The sequence below is a fragment of the Centropristis striata genome, chromosome 20 (genome assembly GCF_030273125.1).
Source record: "Centropristis striata isolate RG_2023a ecotype Rhode Island chromosome 20, C.striata_1.0, whole genome shotgun sequence".
In the NCBI taxonomy this organism is placed as follows: domain Eukaryota; kingdom Metazoa; phylum Chordata; class Actinopteri; order Perciformes; family Serranidae; genus Centropristis; species Centropristis striata.
In genome coordinates this window covers 30,978,226-31,000,127 of record NC_081536.1, presented here as the reverse complement: position 1 = coordinate 31,000,127, position 21,902 = coordinate 30,978,226, and the positions used below count along the sequence as shown (strand labels likewise).

At 39.1% G+C, this 21,902-nt stretch overlaps 1 long non-coding RNA gene across 1 annotated transcript in view; it reads right to left on the bottom strand.

The window, feature by feature from the left end:
- Positions 1 to 21,449, bottom strand: part of LOC131993641 (uncharacterized) — a 49,370-nt gene extending 27,921 nt beyond the window's left edge. The window contains exon 1 of the long non-coding RNA XR_009396334.1: positions 21,154 to 21,449. This is a non-coding gene — a long non-coding RNA (uncharacterized LOC131993641). The remainder of the gene's footprint in view (positions 1 to 21,153) is intronic.
- Positions 21,450 to 21,902: the final 453 nt, after the last annotated feature.

The window sequence follows — 21,902 nt, the reverse complement described above, 5'->3', positions numbered from 1 at the left end:
ACTCCTGCTCAGTAAACCTGTAAAATATGATCAAATCAGGGTTTTTTTCATCCAGCATGAATATTACTAAAATAACATATCAATAACAAATTACTGACTTGATCTAGTACCAAGAAACAGCAGCTTGAGGCCAAGTTCATTCACTGAGAGTGAGACAAAGAGTGAGAAAGGGAGAGAGAGCACTTGCACCTTAGTGTCTTTAACTCTTGTGACAGTTTACAACATTTTACACGACTTTAACAACGTCTTTTACGGCATCTGAGACATTGATGGCACCTGGAATACTCACACAACACCTCTGTTTATCCTGCTAAAAAAATGGGGTAAAAAACACACCGAAAAAAAGGTCCAGATTCTTTTATTATGTAGCCGGAAAGGTAATAAAATCAAGCATACAATGAGTCTCATTCAGCTCCTACTTGGTTTGAATGCACTTATTTTAAGTGGCTTTGGACAAAAGTATCTGCCAAATGAATATAATGTCACGTAATAAGGGCTCCATTGTGAGAATCTTGCACACAGGTGTGTTCAATAGGATTTTGTTTCATTAATTGTTGCAGAGAGAGCTTCCCTGGTACTTTAAAGCAAAGAGCTTAGGAATGAATAATTGTATTTTTTTAAGTACTAAAGCAAATCCCTTCTTGTATATTATGAATCTGGAGAAAAGTGAGCCACTGCTTACATCACACTCAGTGGCCCTCATTTATCAAACGAGGGCAGATCTGAGCGTATATTTCATCTTACGACAGGGTTTACGTGGGATTTATCAAACGATCGTATATCGGCAATTACATCGTAAAAATGATCGGCTGTTGATAAATGTGGCGGCTCGAAATAAGCGTCATTTAAATACCACGCCAATTCAGATGGCTCGCCTCGAGAGTTTGTGGCTGCAGAAGCATTTTGGTCCATCCATTTCAATGCAAAATGTGAAAACTTCTCATTTGATTTATTACCTCAGAATTTTTGTTTAGGACAACACTATGGTCTCAATCGCTAGTAAAAAATCTTCTTCAAAACAATCTGATGTTAATAGTTCAAATAATGGCCCCATTTAGAAGAAAATAGAAGATAAAGAATCGTATGATTTGGGGCGGGGCTACCTTTGATTGACAGGTCACTAACAAGGCGAGCCGTCACCAGGAGAGAAGCAGAACAATGCGTATCCAAGGCAACGTAAAGTTATATACAACGTTATATAGATATATAAAAGGACGTTTACCGGTTTGGTCTCATAACTTTGACCCTTTCACTGTATTTTCACTTAATGACAGTTTATTTGAACGTTTTGTTCATTAAATGTCTTGTTCAGCGTTTGGTTGGACTAACAGACACTCCAAGGAGTCGCTGCTCAGTTTTCTGAGGTAAGTTACATAGGATTTGTTTTTATTTTTTGCTAGCCAACACTAACATCCCAGTTAATGCTCCAGTTAATGCTAACATGAATTAGCAGCAGCTTCTCTCAGTCAGGTTGAGGTGTAGAGAGGCTGTAGTCAGTGATCAGATCCCTCTCCTCCTCCACAGTCCAAATATGGTCTGCTTCCTGTATCGGAAACAAGATGGCGACGAGTGTAACGCTGAACTTGAGGCTTCCAACGTGCCACCAACCAATGGGTGACGTCACGGTGACTACGTCCATTATTTATATTCAGTCTGTGCTTTACGCTAACTTTCTGTCGTACGCGTGTTTGAGAGCAGAGCTGTTTTCAGCCGGACTAAACAACTATCAAACTTTTCTTTCTCTCTCTTTCTCATCTTGCAGCATCAATCCCTCCCTCCTCCCTCTCACTCCGGCCCTCCTGCAGCTCACACTCCCTGGACTAATCTCCGCCAGTTCAATGTTGTTCAATTAGATTCCAGTTGACATGCATTGGAAGTAGGCACTCCTCCTCGTAATTCAGCCCTCTTTATAGCCAATCTATTTTTTAATAAAGGTTCAGAGGAAAACATTAAAGTATTGATCTTTATTTATCGACCTCGGCCCAAAGCATAGTTAAAGCTGACACAAATCAATCAAAATAAATTTAAAATGATGATAGCACATAGGAGGAGCCTGGCCGCCTGTTTCGGGGAGTAATTAGGGGGCTAGGCAGAGGGAACCCTAGGCAATAAGAGTAACAGTAACACACACACACACACACACATAGACACTCGCACACTCAGCCACAGAGTGAACTGCAGAACTGTTTAGCAGGCTGCAGATTAGAAATTTGTTTTGTATTAAATGAGACGATTAAGAGGCAAGGTTAATGAAAGGGCACAGCACTTTGGGGCCATAGTAATCCACTGAAACCCTCTCTTTACTGAATCTAATGTGCAGCCCTAACACACACACACACACGCTGCAAACACACACACACACACACACACACACACAACCCCGTGAGGCAGCCTCCGGGACATCCTCTGCTTAGCAAAAACAATGGGTATTAATTTTAAAAAGTGAGTGAGAAATGGCTGGTTGATGGTGTTGTATGTGTGTGTATGTGTGTGTGTGTGTGTGTTTGTGTGTGTGTGTGTGTGTGCATGTGACAGAGAGAGTCAACTAGCCCCAAGTGCATTAACTGATTTTAATCTGCCTGATGATGTCCACTGAGCAGAGAGGTCACAAAGTGTGCAGGTGTACCCGAGGGAGAGGAGCAGCAGTGCATTCTGGGACGCTCCGTGGCCTTTCCTCTGCTGCCCTCTCTTGCACGGACAGTTGATGCAAACGTCCCTAATTTGCATTTTCTTTAATGCAACATTTCTTTTTAATTTCGCTTCAATATTCACTTCAACTTTAATGGAAACACGTGTGGAGTTTTGGCCTATTTTGTCCATGTTTGAATCCTTTTCATCCTGCCTGTATACAACACTTAAAATATGTTTAAATGCCATGTTGGTGTATTTTTTTCAGCACAACCTCACCTATATGACCTGATAATAATTTATTTTTTTATTCTGACTTACTGGATCAACATTTTGAACCAAAAAGAAACAAAGAAAAACCAACATAAAATTTTGTGTCTTTTTTTTTGTCATTTTGTGTCTTTTTTTGGTCATTTTGTGTCTTTTTGTCTGTCATTTTGTGTCCTTTTGTAGTCATTTTGTGTCTTTTTTGGTCATTTTGTGTCTTTTTGGTCATTTTGTTTCTTTTGTTGTCATTTTGTGTCTTTTAGTCTGTCATTTTGTGTCTTGTTGGTCATTTTGTGTCTTTTTTGGGTCATTTTGTGTCTTTTTTTGTCCTTTAGTCCAACATAAAATGGGATTTTGAGTCTTTTTACTTTCAAAACACTATCATGCTCAATAAAGAATTTAAATTGTTGAAACTAGGAAGTGTGAACTAGTGAACTAGGGTGTCAAATCTAACATATAAGAGGGTTCCATCCAGTTCTATCATTTTATACTAAATATATTTGAGCTTGTCTCCAGTTTTATCAAACTGAAACTGGCCTCATGGAGTTTACAGCCAGAACTTTAGAGGTAAATTTACAGTAGGGCTCCACGCTGCTTTGTTTTCTAGGACTAAAGGACTAAAAAAGACACAAAATGACCAAAAAAGACACAAAATGACTAAATAAGACACAAAATGACATATGATATATTGAGTCCAGAAAAAAACTATTGTGTCTATTTTTATATATCAATATAGTAATTATCATGACAGGCCTACTTATGTCTTATAACTTTTACATTTAGCACAATTACCAAAGCATAACATCCCCTAGAAACAGGCTTGGAGGGTTTTTTTCTTGTTTATTTGCAGCCTTCATGTGTTTGATTCTCTGTGAAACGGTGCAGTGAACCCAGAAACCCTGCAGCTCTTCATCAACAACACCTCAACTTGATTAGCTCAAAAACCTCCATTCATCTTGTTGCTTTTACTTCAAATCTTCCTTTCCTCTGCAAAAAAAACCTCTTCATGTTCTTGGCCAAGGAACCACCATCGAGCCAGCCCTCTCAGCCTGGGCGAGATATTAATGAGTTTACAAGGACCTTCCCGGTCTAATTATGTCGAGCAACTGCTGTCTCTTACTGGGCCACGGCTCCCGGGGGAGAACACAAATCTACCAGGCAAGCAAAACTCGCCTACTTTTGACAAAACACTCGACACGCGAGGATACAAATAACACCGGCCATCCTTCATTACCACCGCCGCGACGTCGCTGGCGAGATTAATATTGCCGCCCAGCGTCGCCACCCCCAAATTTAACCTGAAAAATACCGACTTTGGCATTAAGACAACGGCTATTAGTGAGGGGAGGGGAGAGGGAGCTGGGCTTCACTGAGGAGAGATCCTGATACTGTAAGTACAATTAAACTGATTGGATGTGACCTTTGCGTAGTCTGAACTATTTAACATGTTCACAAAAGTTTCTCCAGTGTGCTGACATTTGAACAGTGACACCGACATCAAAAAAAAAACACAAACCACCGTCGTGCTCTTCAAAGTAAAGGTTGGAGAATGTGGGCTTCTATGTATCTTGATTTTCTGTTTCTATTACTGAAGTTTTTTAGGTTTTGGGTGGTTTAGAGATTATATGGCACATTTTATGTTGGACTAAAGGACTAAAAAAAGACACAAAATTACCCAAAAAAGACACAAAATTACCCAAAAAAGAGACAAAATGACTAAAAAAAGACACAAAATGACTAAAAAGATACAAAATGACCCAAAAAAGACACAAAGTGACTAAAAGACATAAATAACCAAAAAGACACAAAATGACTAAAAAAAGACACAAAATAACAAAAAAAGATATAAAAAGACACAAAATGACTAAAATAAGACACAAAATGACCAAAAAAAACACACACAATGACAAAAAAAGACACAAAATGACCAAAACTGATTGGATGTGACCTTTGCGTAGTCTGAACTATTTAACATGTTCACAAAAGTTTCTCCAGCGTGCTGACATTTGAACAGTGACACCGACATCAAAAAAAAAAAAACACAAACCACCGTCGTGCTCTTCAAAGTAAAGGTTGGAGAATGTGGGCTTCTATGTATCTTGATTTTCTTTTCTATTACTGAAGTTTTTTAGGTTTTGGGTGGTTTAGAGATTATATGGCACATTTTATGTTGGACTAAAGGACTAAAAAAAGACATAAAATGACCAAAAAAAGACACAAAATGACCAAAAAAAGACACAAAATGACAAAAAAAGACACAAATTGACAAAAAAAGACACCAAATTACAAAAAAAGACCAAAAAAAGACACAAAATAACTAAAAAAGACACAAAATGACTAAAAAAGACACAAAAAAGACACAAAATGACTAAAAAAAGAAACAAAAAAGACACAAAATGTCTAAAAAAAGAAACAAAAAAGACACAAAATTACCTAAAAAAAAGACACAAAACAGCACAAATTGACCAAAAAAGGACACAAAATGACCAAAAAAGACACAAAATGACAAAAAAAAAGACACAAAATGACGGCATCTCTCCAAAATAAAAGCATCACAACATTGTAAAACACCTAGAAAATATTATACAAACATGAAAAACAAGCTATATAATGCAAATAATTTTTGACACTTTATATCAATTTTATTTGAGTTATGAAGCACTCGTTATTTAACGTTCGTTTTTCATTTTACCGTTCCAGCTGTTTTTTCCTGTCACTACCTTTCAAAATAAAAGCACCCGTTTCACACTGGATGGCACCTCTCTAAAATAAAAGCATCACAACATTGTAAAACACCTAAAAATATTATACAAACATGAAAAACAAGCTATATAATGCAAATAACCCTTATTTGAATAAACCATTCAGAGCAGTTTCAATCCAGTTGACTAAAAGTTTGATCAAAGTTTGAACAGAAGGAAGTGGAGTGGTGCAGCTTGTTCAGAGTGTGTCCACTTTGCCAACAGTCAACCATCATTGAAATGCAGCTCTGAGGACCAAATGACATCACCTCCATACCTTATGCAAATATCCAGCAGGATCCATTACACAGCAGAGAGATAAGTGCGTCCAGAACGGAGCAAGGCCCACTCACACTCACAGCTAACCTCTTGTACAGTATATTTTCACTTACACACACATTCAGTGGGTAGCGCATTAGGCATACGTTTGCTCACACACACATACACACACACACACACACTTATCTCTCCCCCTCTAATACAGAAATAAGACACTTGACACTGCAGCGATGGCACTGACACCGTGCATGGTGGAGGTGATGGAGTATAATGGCCTTTTAAATTTGTATTCCCAGAGAAAGAGAGATAGCGGGAAAGAGAGAGAGGTTAGCATTAAGCTAACTCTGACTCCATCTGCACTCACAGGTTGTATTTACATTGTGCACACGCTAACCAGAGGACGGCAACGGTTTGAAGAGGGCCCAGCTCTGTTTCAAATGCTCCTTTTGTAGCTGCTATGTGTAGCATTTTAACATCACTAAATCTATAATATGTTGGTTTTTTTCTTACTTTAGAAGAAGAAGCTCACCAAGAGGTCTGGCAGCCTCCATCACCTTACAATAAAACCAGAAACTAAGCATGAATTTTAAAGCCAGGGTGGAGTTCTAAAGAAAGAGACTGAAGACCCAGCGATTTACTGAACACCTTCACACTTAATCTACACAGATGAACCATGAAAAATGAATAAAATAAAATAAAATAAACTGTTTGCAAAATATATATACACACTAGCCTGTTCAACTGCTTGCTTATGCAAATATCTAATCAGCCAATCACATGGCAGCACCTCAATGCATTTAGTCATGTAGACATGATGAAGACAAGCTACTAGAGTTCAAAGTGAGCATCAGAATGGGGAAGAAAGGTGATTTAAGTGACTTTGAACTTGGAACGGTTGTTGGTCTGAGTATTTCACAAACCGCTGATCTAACAACCATCTCTAGGGTTTACAGAGAACGGTCCGAAACAGAGAAAATATCCAGTGAGCTGGCCAATATCTACTTGTATGTGTGAAAAGACTTGTTTCAGAGTCTCAGAGTTGAACCACTTTGCTGAAGACTCTTTGACTGATCATTTTTTTCTCCATAACCCCAAAATAGTTCAGTCCCAATCCTGTTCACAATGTCAACCAAAAAGTCCACACTGGGTGTTACCTCTGTCACAGTTTCAGCTCTGTCTCCCAGTACTTTTCCACTGAGCCTGCCTCCTCCTCACTCCACCTGTCAGCCACTCCCTCCATCAGCCAGACTCTCTTCACCTGTTCACCCAGCTGCCTCTGATCACTAATCAAGCCACTATAAAGACTCCTGCCTCACACAAACTCACTGTCAGGCTACGTTTACACGAGGACGGTCTGAACAGAAGACGCACAAGTGGCGTCGCGTCTTCACTTTTTATTCCTCGTTTAGACGAGTGTTTTCGGGAGGAAATCTGCTGCATACGGTGACGCAAAAGAGTGTGAAATTCGATTGTATGCAACCAGGCGGCATCACTTAAAGCGATAAGAGCATCTTTGGGCATGTGGAAGTTTTCACGCCACACATTTTCATCAGCTACTCCTTCCACAAAGTTATCCACCATCCACTAGATCTCCCAGGTGCATCCCAAAATGTGATAGAGGTAATTCCAGATCCTTCTCTGTTCACTAATACTATCTGTACATATCCTGTACATTTGGTGGAAAGACTGCTGTAAGTTTATTAGAGCTGCCAGAGCAGCTTGAAGGTCTGACGCATGGAAATAATCCAACGTTTGTTTATTTTCCTGTACTGGAGCATGTATGTGACGTAAACACATACGTGACGTGAGCAGATCTGAGCAGAGTTTTGCGTCTTGTCAGTGTAGACGGACACGCTACGGCGGAGCGTATTTAACTTTTCCACTTTGGAAGGTGGTTTCAGATTTTTGCGTTTTTAAGCCCCCAAAACGCCGTCACCGTCTAAACGAAAGGCACTTCCGATAAAATATTTTGTTGTTTTTACACGCAAGCGTCCTCGTGTAAACGGGGCCTCAGATGGTTCTCTGTTCTTCAATGACAGACTTTCCAGCGATTTTCCTTGGACTGATTTCCTGTTGCCGACCCTGCCTGCCTCTGATCTACCCGTCTTGTGGAAAACTCACCAGCCTTCTGTCCCTGACCTGGAGTTTCCCTGTCAGTCGAACCAGCTTCGACTTTGTTAAGAGACTTTGTTGTTACATTCAAGCTGTTCAGGGTGTATATTGCTTGCATTGGTCTGTACCTGCCAAGGTTTACATTAAAAGCAATAACCAAGTGTTCCTGGTATCCTGTGTGCTGCAATTGGGTCCATACACAACCTGTTACAACCTCGTATCCCCACAAAACAACACAATTCAGGAAATCAAAAGAGAAATAGTCACTCAGTCAGTCAGGTCAACTTTAACTCTGCCAAGACCAGCAACTCTTGGAGAAACTTAGACTGGGAAATACACATCCACCGTATAATTCCTCCTCCTGAAACACTCCAAAGACCTGGTTTATGAGTCCCATGAGTTGGCTACTAATGACGTCCACTTATAGTGTGACCTTCTCAACCCCTCTGCCCCAAAAACCTGAGGTTCTCTGTTTATCAATGGCCATTCCATTAATTGTGAATATGTTGAGGAATGAAGGGGGTCCACAGATCAATGTTGCCCTGCAGCCTCCACGTACATTAATCCGGCCCTGGTTATTTTTTAACATGAAGCAGAAGGGAAGACAACGTTTAAGACAAACAGACGCAGGCGGAGGCAAAAAGTACTATGTGTTGCACTTTAAACCAAGTTATCACAAATTAATTTGACGATTATGCAGTGAAGTTGAAAACTGCTACATGCAGCACCTTTATCTTTCAACAACATCAACCCTTCCACCCCCGTGACTAGAGATATAAAAAGAGAGGGATGAGAGAGGGGTCAGTGCTGGCCACTCTGTTTTTTTCTCACGCCTCAATAATAGATGTTTTAAAGTTTAAGTGCTGCCAGAGGGCTGCGAGCCCTGCTGTTCATTAAGTCAGCCACCGCCACGGAGCAGCATTTACATCCACAGTGCTCCGAACGCTGCTCTGTCTGAGCAATTACATCTACTCTAAAGTGGTGGATAACAGGGAGGAGAGAGGAGAGGAGAGGAGGAGAGGAGGGAAGAAGGGAAGGAGAAATAGGAGAGGAAATCAAAGGAAAGAGGGTATAGGGAAGAGTGAAAGAAAGGGAAAGGAGATGGGGACAAGAAACTGGGAAGGAGAGAAGAGGAGAGGAATGTTAAAAAGGAAAAAAGAGAGGAAAGGAAACAGGAGAGGAGAGGAAACAAGGAGGGGAGAGGAAACGAGGAGAGGGAATGAGGAGAGGAGAGGAAACGAGGACAGGAGAGGAAACGAGTAGAGGAAACGAGGAGAGGGAACGAGGAGAGGAGAGGAGACAAGGAGAGGAAATGAGGAAAGGAGAGGAAAGGAGGAGAGAGGAGAGGAAACAAGAGGAGAGGAGAGGAAAGGAGAGGAGAGGAAACAAGGAGAGGAGACAAGGAGAGGAAACAAGAGGAGAGGAGAAGAAACGAGGTGAGGAGAGGAAAAAAAGAGGACAGGAGACAAGGAGAGGAAATGAGGAGAGGAGACAAGGAGAGGAAATGAAGAGAGGAGAGGAAACAAGGGGAGGAGACATTGAGAGGAAAGGAGACGAGAGGAGAGGAGAGGTAACGAGGAGAGGAAATGAGAGGAAACAAGGAGAGGAGACAAGGGGAGGAGACATTGAGAGGAAAGGAGACGAGAGGAGAGGAGAGGTAACGAGGAGAGGAAATGAGAGGAAACAAGGAGAGGAGACAAGGAGAGGAAACAAGGAGAGGAAAGGAGAAAAAACAAGGAAAGGAGAGGAATCAAGGAGAGGAGAAGACAGGAGAGGAAACAAGGAGAGGAAAGGAAACAAGGAGAGGAGAGGAGAGGACAGGAGAGGAGAGGAGAGGAAACACGGAGGAGGAGAGGAGAGGAGACTGGGAAGAAACAAGGAGAGGAAACGAGAGGAATCAAGGAGAGGAATCAAGGAGAGGAGACGAGACTGGGAAGAAACAAGTAGGAAGGAGAAGAACTCTAAAGGTGTCAGGTTGAAAAAAAAAACACTGTAACGGAGAGAAAGAAAAGAATAAGCAACTCTTTATTTTTCACACTCTGAGCTCCGGGCAACATTAAAGCGCCATGAGATACCAGGAGCTCACACGAGAAAACAACAACAACAACGGCAACATTGGTCGTCACACACACTCTGAAGAGCAAAAAAACACAATCAGTTGCTCGTGTCGCCACAACTGGGGAGGCAGGGAGGAGGATCGCCCTCGGCAACATATGTGTTCTATCATGCTTGTCACAACAACACGTTTCATCTGCTAAATATGCTCCAGCAGACGACAAATCCGCCAGAACGCTAAGAGCAACACAAATTTCTTTACAGACAAAGTGACGTCTCACAAAGACGTCCAGAGGTAGACGGCAGACAATGGAGACAGATAAAACCAGCGCGGTTAGCAACACTTCTTTCACTTGTAATCCCTTTGGTACTATTTATAAACTAGGAAACAGCACGCAAAGATCTGGGACTGACTACACTGACTGCTTTTCTTTTTTTAACACACAATGCTGTAAATATTATGTATGAGGAGAGGAGAGGAGAGGAGAGGAAACAAGGAGAGGAGAGGAAACAAGAGGAAACGAGGAGAGGAAATGAGAGGAGAGGAAACGAGGAGAGGAGAGGAAACAAGAGGAGAGGAGAGGAGAGGAAACGAGGAGAGGAGAAAAAATGAGGAGAGGAAACGAGAGGAAACGAGGAGAGGAAATGAGAGGAGAGGAAACAAGAGGAGAGGGAACGAGGAGAGGAGAGGAAACAAGAGGAGAGGAGAGGAGAGGAGAGGAGAGGAAACAAGAGGAGGGGAATGAGAGGAGAGGAAACGAGGAGAGGAGAGGAAATGAGGAGAGGAAACGAGAGGAGAGGAGAGGAAACAAGAGGAAATGAGGAGGAAACAAGGAGAGGAAATGAGAGGAGAGGAAACAAGAGGAAAGGGAACGAGGAGAGGAGAGGAAACAAAAGGAGAGGAGAGGAAACAAGAGGAGAGGGAACAAGGAGAGGAGAGGAAACAAGAGAGGAGAGGAAACAAGGAGAGGGAACGGGGAGAGGAGAGGATACGAGGAGAGGAGAGGAAACAAGGAGATGAGAGGAGAGGAAATGAAGAGAGGAAACGAGGAGAGGGAGCGAGGAGAGGAGAGGAAAGGAGGAGAGGAGAGGAAATGAGGAGAGGAAACGAGAGGAGAGGAAACGAGGAAAGGAGAGGAAATGAGGAGAGGAGAGGAGAGGAAATGAGGAGAGGAAACAAGAGGAGAGGAAACAAGAGGAGAGGAAATGAGGAGAGGGAACGAGGAGAGGAGAGGAGAGGAAATGAGGAGAGGGAACGAGGAGAGGAGAGGAAACGAGAGGAGAGGAGAGGAAACAAGAGGATGAATGCTGTAAATATTATGTATCCTTTTAAGTTGCAGCTCCTTTATTTGTAGACTCATTTTCTAGGCCAGTGGTTTCCAATTTATTTTGGCTTGTAACTCTTTAAAATGAAGCAATGTAGATGTGAGTTATGAGCAGTTCAAAGAAACTGCGATTTTTTTTTTCCTTCCTCGGAAAGTCAGGAAAAGTACATATGATTTCATGTTACAGATTTTTTATTTTTTCTCTGGGCCAGGGCAATTAATTTTCCCAAGCGCCCACATGACCAACACCACGAAGGTTACGGGGGCCGGACCAAAACTCTGAACTAAATTCTGCTCAATATTGATTTAATCACTTTATAAAATACAGTAAATTATCTGGTTTTGAGCTGCTACTGATAAGAATACATGTTATGATAAGACTGTTAATGTGGAGTAAATCAAATATAGCAGTAAAAAGTAGAAAATACTCCAATCACTATATCACTTTTCCATTTATTTTAAACACAACGGTAAATGACATTTAGCAAGGTTCCTATTGGTGTTTTTGTGTTATATAGCTTGTTTTTCATGTTTGTATAATATTTTCTACTGGTTTTACATTGTTGTGACTTTTATTTTGAAAAGGTGCCGTCCAGTGTGCAACGGGTGCTTTAATTTTGAAAGGTAGTGACAGGAAATACCAGGTGGAACAGTTAAATGAAAAACGAACGGTAAATAATAGCGAGTGCGTCGTAATTCATATAAAGTTGATATAAAGTATCAAAAGGCTTCTATAGTGGCTGACTGACAGGACACAAGGTTTGTTAGAGTTTATTTTATTCTGTCATATATATTAGTGGCTATATTTGTTGTCTTAACTATGGTAAAAGTGCTTGTTTGCTCAAGCGCTAATGCTAATGTTTGTTAGCTCTTACAGTGGATTCACAAGGTGACCAAGGAATTTATTAACTTGTTAATTGTTAATTTATTAACTTTATGCAAAATGCAATAGGTGTTTTTGACAAGGTACCTCGGTAACTCGGGTAACATGTAAATCGCCTTCAAAATAAAAGCACTGCGGTTGTGATGATTTCTAATTTTTGGGTAACCTCACGCGGGCCGGGTGAGGACAGCAAACGGGCCGGATGTGGCCCGCGGGCCGCCTAATGCCCAGGTCTGCTCTGGGCCCACTTTAATTTACTTTCAGGCCCTTAAGGCTGAAAATGTCCACTTCTAAAAGAAACGCGATAAAAACTTTACAGATTACGTTTTTTTTCTACTTTTTTCTGCATAAACCTCTTGAACAACTTCCGCCCTTCTCAAAACTACCAAATGTTTAAACAAACATCCATTTTAATGCAGCAATACAAGTTGGATTTTGCACTATGACTCCATCAGTACTGTTACCTAATTAGTTACTATTAATTACTACTATTTAGTACTTAATTTTCCATAACTTGCCATAACAAAATACGCAAGTTCAGCCAGTTTGGATAAAATCAGCACCACAAATACAATTTTATTCCCCATCTTTGTACTGGGGTGGAGGCAGAAATCTCAAATATCAACAAAACCAAATATATTTGCATGGATAGACACCACGAGACATAAAAACATGATATTCTTGTAAACGGGATTAAACTGACTGTTTAAGAGATTGAATTATGTTCACTGCCTTTGAAAAACAAGAAGTAAAAACAGAGCGTTTCAGCATCATCACAGAGTGTTGACAGGTTAATTGGTCATTGAATGTTGGGCAATTTCCCCTCCGTCCATGAGAATAAAACTATTTCTGTTTCATATTAGACACTATAATTGATGGAATGTAACTGACGGGTGGTTGGCTCTATTTGAGAGAAAGAGGTTGCTTTAGGTTTACTGCTCCAAACATCGTAGCGCCTCGCAAATTTGCCTCACCACAAAACTCATTTGTCCATGTTGTCTCAACTTGGCGGTATGCCTGAACACATTTGAGGAGCCCATTTGGAGATGTTTTCTGCACTAAAATAGTACAATGCTCAAGAAAAAAAAAAAATCCTATTTAGTGGGAGTTTGTCTCTGTGAGCGTGGCGTCATGCTAAAAACCCTATTTTCGCCGGGAACGGCCACCCTATCACAAACTCTGCAGGGGAGCCACATTAGAGGTAATGTCATCCACAGTTTAGCCCTCCACTCCTCATTCCTCCATCTCTCCCCTAATGAACTCCCACAGAATTACCACTTCACCAGCGCCCTGCCTTTTTATGATTCTATTTGTTTATCTATCTCTGATTTCCTCTCTCTCGTCTTCCTCTGTGCCCGGGCACGCACCGGCTCTTTAATTTTATTGGCCACCGTTAGCGGGCGGCGAGTCGAGGCGTTTCGCTCATCATATAAACCACCGCCGCCCCCCCCACCCACTTCCCCATCCACCCCGGTTGGTGAGATTAGCAGATTAGGGTGCTCATCAGTCAGGGGGGACCCCCGCCGCGGCAGGCCACAGCCAAATCACACAAACATCTCTGGAAGACATTGTGCCATAATTGAATGCACAATAATTTCCCCCCATTAATACATCGCTCATAACGCAGCTTACGCATGAAATGTCCACATTATCTGTTGCATTTTTTCACTCTTAATGTCTTCACTCCCTCAACAGTAAATTTAATAGGAAGAGGAGTTAAAAAAAAGGGGAGCGGGTGAACAAGTGCAGAGAAAGGAAAAAAATATTGAAGCTTTCTCATTTTTCATTCATCTATTCTAAGTAGATGTCACAGGAGAAAAGGGAGGGATGATCACAACTGGATCCAGCTGTTCCGATGATGGCTGCCACACCTGCTGAGGTTCACCGACGCTGCCCGACAGTCACCGCTGATTAATGTTGCTTCATGTTTCTCGGAATAATTATGCTTTTTATATTTTTCCGAGGCTACATCAAGAGGATATCAGTGTCTTTTCTGTACTTCTCCCCAAACTTTTTGTGATCAACGGCCTCTTCGGTGCATGAACCCACCACGAAGTGAGCTGCAGGGAATAAGCAGCAATACAAACATCACAGACAGCAGCACCAGTTTATGGACTCAGATATTCTGCATTAATGCCAGCCTTCACCTTTAAAACAAGCCTCGACCAGCATCAAAGGAGAACTTTAAACAATCTGCATGGATTTGCATGCATTATGAATTATGAATGAATATGCATTATTTTAAGAAATTAACACAGACACCCTGGTTTGATGGTCAATTTCCATCCATCCACCATCCATTTTCTTCCGCTTATCCAGGGCTGGGTCGTGGGGGCAGCAGGTGAAGCAGGGCCAATTTAAGTGTATTTTCATTGATGATGTGAAATTATTCCCAAGAAAAAGAAAATAAATTTAATATCACTAGAATTTATAGCTGGGCGATATATCGAAATAAAAGATATATTGATATATTTTTAAATGTGATATGGAATTAGACCATATCGCATATATTAATATAGTTTAAAAAATATATATTTATATATATATATATATATAAATGCTGCCCTTACTAGGGTTATTCTTTATTCTTTTCTCATATAAATAAATTTAATTCTGGAAAAAAAAGATAGGCCTACTTTATTACATAGGCTATTTTTATTTAAGATTTATTTTATTTAAATGTGCACTTTATGGAGCTTTGATTTAAAAAATAAAAAATAAAGCTACTCCTGTTGTTATACACTATTTATGTTCACTTAAATAAACGTTTTTGTTTTTTTTAATTCTTTGATTTTGACTGAACATTTTCTCTCACTTTGCAATAAAACATATCAGGATATATATATATATATATATCCTATATTGCTTTTCAGCCAAAATATATCAGGATATGACTTTAGGTCCATATCGCCCAGCCCTAATGTAAAATAAACATTATTTTAAAAATTAACACAGAGAATCCTAGATGTCAATATCAATGAAAATACACTCTAAAATTGGCCAACAGACAATGTAAATTCCCAAGAAAAAGAAAGATATGTATATATCATAAAGATGAATATCAATAGAATTCCAAACTTTTTTTCTTAAATAATTTTGTCATTAATTTGAACGTTTTCTTATATATATTATCCTTAATACAGCACCGTATAGAAACATTGCAGTCGTTGACTGAGAACAAAGCAGGAGAAAAGAAAAGAAAAACTTGTTAAATGTTTTTGTTTTGATGCATACCATAACCGAGTGGATAATAACTCTGTCTAACGCATGAAGCATCCATGGATGTGAGTGTGCAGCAGGCTCTCCTCTATTATCTCTACTATTGTTTTTCTCTGCTCCATGGCCAACTTAGTTATTGTGCTAAGTTATCTGCAGTCTCCATGCTCCAACGTGTTCATAAACACACAAACAGAGAGAACGCAACTCTCACAGTTGCCACTCAGGCTTGATCCCGTAAATGTTGCCATGGTTTTGCAGCCTAGCGACCTGTGTGTGTGTTCTTGTGCTTCCTACATAGTGAGGACCGGAACACGTTTTTAACCAACAGAGTGAGGACATTTTTGCAAAGTGAGGACATTTCAAGTCCTCACTTCTTTTTTAAAAGGCTTTTTTTAGATTTCACACTTTGTTTTAAAGGTTAAAGGTGACATGATAACGATAACTAACTGAAACTGTATTGTGAGGTTACAAAACTAACTGAAATTATAGTGAAAATGTCCTTCGTTTTCGTCTTTGTCAACTTTTTTCATACATAATGAAGATGGATAAGACAAAGGAAATGAAGGCAAAATTTACTAAATTTTACTAAAGCATTTAAAAAAAAAAACTAAACTAAAACTAGCAAACTCACTCTAAAAACTCATTAAAACGAACTGAATTTGAAAACAAAAATTAAATTAAAACTAAAACTAATGAAAAATCCAAAACTTTTATAACCTTGCAAGGAAATTCACTGTTCCAATCACGGTCCTCACAATGATAGAAGTACAAGAATGTGTGTGTGTGTGTGTGTGTGTGAATGTTTTGCACACACTCACCTTTAATTTTTTTCCCTTCAGCAGCCTGCAAACACTCAGGATAAGTGCTTGACATGCTGCTGGCCAAACAATAGACATATTAACTCCTGGAATGACAACTGGTGGAGTGTTGCTGTATTTGTGTGCACACACTGTCAACATATATACACTGTTGCCCATAAAGTTGTAATAATTTTCTTTTCAAACACAATCTTTTGTTAATTGTGGTTCCATTTTCATTGCGACATTGTGACAATGTTTAAATTGTACTATTTATACTCTTTTAAAAAATGCCTGTAAAACCTCTGGGCGGTTTTCAAAATAAGCCCCTAAAACCTGAAGTTTTTCTGTAAATTCAACAGAAGTGTTAACTCTTCCTACTAAATAATAGATTTTTCAGCCTCTGTAGCAGATAGAAATGAAATTCAAAAAGTATTTGAGCGCTTATAGCTGTTATATCTGAGCTCCCTCCGCTATAGTCGTCTTCCACCATGATTTCAGTTCTGGAAAAGTCCCATGATGCATTGCAACACTCCCACATGTATTCTCATTTTTTTAGTCTTTTTGTGTCTTTTTTTGCCATTTTGCGTCTTTTTTATGTCATTTTGTGCCTTTTTTTAGTCTGTTTGTGTCTTTTTTTGTCATTTTGCGTCTTTTTTTGTCATTTTGTGTCTTTTTTGTCATTTTGTATCTTTTTTTAGTCATTTTGTGTCTTTTTTTGGTCATTTTGTGTCCTTTTTTTGGTGATGATTTCAAAGTTCTAGAAAAGTCCCATGTTGCATTGCGATTTGGTCATTTTGTGTATTTTTTGGGTCTTTCTATGTCTTTTTTGGTCATTTTGTGTCTTTTTTTGTCATTTTGCGTATTTTTTGGTCATTTTGTGTTATCTAAACTGAAACCTTTGCTAAAGTATTAGACAGTTGCAGAGAAATTGGACTTTAACGGGCAATTAAACATTGCTGGACATTAAATAATGTGCAGATAAATTAAACATTTGCAAAGATGACAGTAACATAGTGCATAACAAAAAAAAAATGAGATTATTGCCCCTGTGTGATCCGGCTGCCTCACACTTTCATAGAAACTCTGATCAATACAAATATAAAAACACTGTTTCCTATCTGGCTTTCGGAGCAGCTGTTTGGGTTATGAGCCTTGTTTTACTTTTTGCTTCAATAACTTATATTTAATACATTTGCATGTCTGATTTGACATATCATGTCAGTGCTTTTCATTTATCTGCAGCCTAAGCAGGCTTTGGCTTAAAAGAAGAATAAGAGAAAAAAAAGCCTATAAAGCCTCTATATCTGTATTGAGTATTTAATACATTGACATTTCTGATTTGACAGATTCTGTGAAAGCATTAAGTTTGAATTCTGGAAAATGTTCCATGAAAGCCAGTGTGATTGTTAAGTTTTTTAAAGGAACAATAAATTAGAATAAATAATAAATTAATTTGAAGAGTCATAGGTGTTCTGTGTTGTTGCTGTGTAATAATATGACGTCAGTTAGATTTGGTGAGGTCAGAGATGTGGAATATTTAATCAAACTGACCCTCAGGTGTTCATAAACTACAGGTGATGCACTTCTTTTTTAAACAGAAATGATCGGCCATGAAAGTCAGATTCAGTAATCAGTTATTAGCAGTGGTGGAAGAAGTATTCAGGTCCTTTACTGCAGTAAAAGTACTAATACCACACAGTTAAATTACTCCACTACAAGTAAAAGTCCTGCATTCAAAACATACTGAAGTAAAAGTACAAATGTATCAGCATCAAAATGTACCTAAAGTATCAAAAGTAAAAGTACTCGTTATGCAGAATGGACTCACTCAGACTGTTTTATATATTCTAAATATATTATCATACAAACATGCGTAATTTTAAATTGATCAAGTTTTTTTACGTTAAATCTTGACCTGAAAATTGAAAAACTGAAAAACTACTAAGTCAAGTCAACTTTATTTATCAATGCTGTAGGACATACAGAGAATTGAAATTGTGTTTTCCTTTGTGTCTTTTTTAAATAATTTTGTGTCTTTTTTAGTAATTTTGTGTCTTTTTTTTGTCATTTTGTGTCTTATTTAGTCCCTTTAGTCCAACATAAAATGTGATTTTGAATCTTTTTGTAACTTTCAAAACACTATCATGCTCAATAAAGAATTTTAAATGTTGCAAATGTGAAACACATTTGGCAGTATCAGTTCAATAACGGTCCAGTTAAAGTAAAACAGCACCAGAGAGAGTAACAAAATAATATTCAGAATTATTCTCAATATTTACAGTTGACTGTATGTGAAGTTTGCTACTTACGAAGTTTGTGTGTGTGAGTTATTCTCAGTATTTGTGCTATGATTTATCAGTATGCCTGTGTGTTTGCATGCATATGTTTGACCGTGTTTTTGTGTGTGTCTGTGTTGTTTGTGTGTGTCTGTGTTAATTGTGTGTGCGGTAAAAACCAACATAAATGTGATCTTGTGATTGTGTGTGATCCTGTCATCCAACTCTGTTTTTTTTTCTAGTGGGACTCTATTTTATTTGTGTCTTGTGTGTTTTTTTTTTTAGTTATTTTGTGTCATTTTTTTGGTAATTTTATGTCATTTTTTTGTCATTTTGTGTCTTTTTTTAGTCATTTTGTGTCTTCTTCTGTGTTTGTTTGTTTTTTTTGGACATTTGTCTTCTCATTTTGTGTCTTTTTTTGGTCATTTTGTGTCTTTTTTAGTCATTTTGTGTCTTTATTTAGTCATTTTGTGTCTTTTTGTGTCTTTTTTTTAGTCATTTTGTGTCTTATTTAGTCCTTTAGTCCCACATAAAATGTGATTTTGAATCTTATTGAACTGATACTGCCAGATGTGTTTCACATTTGCAACATTTAAAATTCCTTAATAATATTGTTTTGAAAGTTAAAAAAACGGTCCAATTAAAGTAAAACGGCACCAGAGAGAGTAGCAAAATAATATTCAGAATTATTCTCAATATTTACAGTTGATTGTATGTGAAGTTTGCTACTGTGTGTGTGAGTTATTCTCAGTATTTGTGCTATGATTTATCAGTATGCCTGTGTGTGTGTGTGTGTGTGTGTGTATTTGCATGGATATGTTTGACCGTGTTGGTGTGTGTGTGCGTTGTTTGTGTGTGTGCTACATGTGTGCGTGGCCGTGCTCAGGGAAGCGCAGCGCCCCGCGGAGGACACTCAGAATGCATTATAACCATTAATGAAAAAGTTAATGGGGCATTTTCTTACATATCAATTTACATTTGGACTATTTGGGCTCACAAATGATGTCTGGGCGGCCGCGGCCAACGCCACTCGGCACTGGAACAGAGAGGTCTAATGTGTTTTCGTGGACATCAAATGTTGTGAATAATGATGCGTCCACTGAATGCAAATCAGATGACACTTGATAGGCCATGATCAACAGTGCCTGCATGGAAACTTTCACCCACAGACACAATGAGAGAGAGAGAGAGAGAGAGAGAGAGAGAGAGAGAGAGAGAGAGAGAGAGAGAGAGAGAGAGAGAGAGAGAGACAAAACCTTCCCCTGCTGCATTACACCTTTGAGATATGATGTAAGGCTGCAGCCATTATCTTCCATCCATATATGCAAAACATATATATTGTTATGTACAGAAAGCCTAGATCATGGGTCTCAAACTCGCGGCCCGTGGGCCAATTGTGGCCCTCGTGACGATATTTTGTGGCCCCCACCTTGATATGAAAGTTTAATGTGAGTTTTATATGAATGGCACTTTACCGTGTTGTGTGTGGAAGGTCCCTTTAATTACTTTTTTGGATCATTTTGTGTCTTTTTTTTTTAATAATTTTGTGTCTTCTTTAGAAATTTTGTGTCTTTTTTAAAAATAATATTGTGTCTTTTTTAATGATTTTTGTGTCTTTTTTTGGGTCATTTTTTGTCTTTCTAAAATAATTTTGTGTCTTTTTTTAATAATTGTGTGTCTTTTTTGGAATTTCTGTCTTTTTTAGGTCAGTTTGTTTCTTTTTTAAGTAATTTCGGTTTTTTTCTATCATTTTGTGTCTTTTTTAAATCATTTTGTGTATTTTTTCTGTCATTTTGTGTCTTTTTTTGGTCTTTTTGTGTCTTTTTTTAGTAATTTTGTGTCTTTTTTGGGTCATTTTGTGTCTTTTTTGTGTCTTTTTGTGTTTTTTTTTTGTAATTTTGTGTCTTTTTTTTGTGTCATTGGTGTCTTTTCTGGTAATTCTGTGTTTTTTTTCCGTCATTCTGTGTCTTTTTTGGGTCATTTTGTATCTTTTTTTGGTCATTTTGATACTGCCTCCAGGTAATCTGAGTTTGAGAGCCCTGGCCTATATCATAAACCAGAGGTTTGCAAGGCACACACACACACACACAGTCACAGTCACACACTCAGTCACTCCCCCTGAGTTTTATGTAAGAAACAGCATAACATAATGCTCCCTAATGCATGACACATTGTTTTATTCAAGTATATTAATGTCATCATTTTTCTGTGTGGGAACAGTGTGTAGTGCTGCCATGTTGTCACCTCTTGGCCCCCGGAGGATTTACAGCACAGGAATTGGCCTTGAGGGGTGGGAATGTCAATTTGGGAGCCGTTTGCCTGAGGCATGGACACACACACACACACACACACACACACACACACACACACACACACACACACACACAGAGAGACACACACAGAAACATGGAGGTGGAATTCTTCAAGTCAATCAGATTGAGCTGAGAGTAGAAGAAGGGTCCATGTACAGTTAGAAACAAGATGTGGAACACAGAAACACTCGGCCTTTATAGTCTAAAGTCAAGACAAGAGTTCAAGTCCCAAACATACGTTATACATTATACATACGTTATATATCAGGGTTGATATTTGGTTAGTTGGAGGTTTGGGTGATGGATGTGTCGAACAAATGGCGAACCGTCACCCAGAAGAGTCGTGTTAGCATCCCATCTGAAAACAAACGTAAATTATTTTTAACTTAAGTTATGTTGTTTACGTAACTTACGTCTTTCATGAAACTTAGTAGTCATGTGACCATTGTAACTACTTCACTTATGGTAAATGGTAAATGGACCTGCACTTATATATCGTTTTTCTAGTCGCTTTGCAACCACTCAAAGCGATTTTACACTACAGACTGCGCTCATTCTCCCGTTCACCCACACATTCACACTGGTGGCAGAGGCTACCCTGAACGGTGCCACCTGCCACCATTGGGAATTCATTCACACACCGATGAACACAGCATCGGGAGCAATTTGGGGTTCAGTATCTTGCTCAATGATACTTCCACATGTAGGCTGCCATGGTCAGGGATGGAACCACCAACCCTCCGATCGGTGGACGAACGCTCTACCAACTGTCTTTTATAACGTGTTACCAGGAAGTTTTTTGCCCTAAACCTAAGGTCAGTGGTTTTACAACACAAATTCACATACGTGTCATTGCTCACAACAAAGTTCTGCAACAGCAATTTAGAGTTATGTTAGTTTTGCTGAAGGAGAAATTGGTTTTATGGTATTAAGCCTCTTATTTAAAGGTACAATGTGTAACTTAGTGCCAGTTGTTCAGTTCAGAGTCGGCCCCTTCTCCCTGAC